The sequence below is a fragment of the Cynara cardunculus genome, assembly GCF_001531365.2.
Source record: "Cynara cardunculus var. scolymus isolate 2C chromosome LG 2, CcrdV1, whole genome shotgun sequence".
In the NCBI taxonomy this organism is placed as follows: Eukaryota; Viridiplantae; Streptophyta; class Magnoliopsida; order Asterales; family Asteraceae; genus Cynara; species Cynara cardunculus.
Window position 1 is genome coordinate 19,154,143 of NC_037529.1, and position 969 is coordinate 19,155,111.

General features: G+C 39.2%; 1 pseudogene; it reads right to left on the bottom strand.

The window, feature by feature from the left end:
- The window catches only part of LOC112505987, a 5,814-nt pseudogene extending 5,305 nt beyond the window's left edge, over positions 1–509 (bottom strand).
- Positions 510–969: the final 460 nt, after the last annotated feature.

A 969-nucleotide genomic window follows, 5' to 3' on the forward strand; every position in this document is an offset into this window, starting at 1 on the left:
GTAGCACAGTCCTGTAAAGAAAAAGGGAATGCCTTTAACTTTACAAGGTCCTCCGAAACTTCAGACGGTTTCAAGCTAAGACAAACTATGTGAAATTGTTTTAAATGCTTATGAGGGTCCTCATTCTCTAACCCGTGAAAGGTGGGTAAGAGATGGATCAAGCCAGTCTTGAGCACAAAATTTTGATCACCTGTTGGATACCTGATGCAGATTGGAGTTTGAACAACATCTTGGGTTGCTAATTGACGTAGCGTCTGCTCCGGGTTAGCCATCACTTCTGGCTTCTTTTCTTCTTCTTTATAAATGAACTCTTTGTCTTCAAACTGATCCTCTTGATCTGAATCCGACTCTGTGGACAATKCAATATCTTTCCAAATGTTCAGACCCGGTGATGAARTCGACTCACCTTGCTTCTTTCGAAGTTTGGCTTGTTTCCTTAGCTTTCGGGCTGTCTTTTCTATCTCCGAGTCAATAGGAATTGGGGAACCTGTACGTAAAGATCTAGGCATAAACCGTTAGAAATACCGARTCCCCGRCARCGGCGCCAAAAATTTGACGGGTGTCGAGACCGGCAAATAATAAAGTCCAAACTAACGCACAATTTTACAACCAAAATTGTAAAAGTGGTAAGTCGGGTCGAATCCACTGGGACTCGGCTTTAACTCTTTAGGACTAGATAATCAAGTACAAAAATGAAACTTTAAAATTAAATACAAGGGGGGGGGTTTGTTTGTGCAGAAAGGATTTGAACATAAGAACCGTAGAATAAGCTTAAACAATCAAAATGAAAAGAAACTCAACTTCGGGTTACAAATGCAATTTTTATTCATAGGTCGTTATCATTGACAATGTAAATAAATATCGCCTCTACTTCGATTAACCCGGTTCTATTTGTTAAAAAACATTAACAAACAATTCCAACATACATAGCGTTTGAGAGGAACAAGCTCTCCTATCAAACCTTAATAT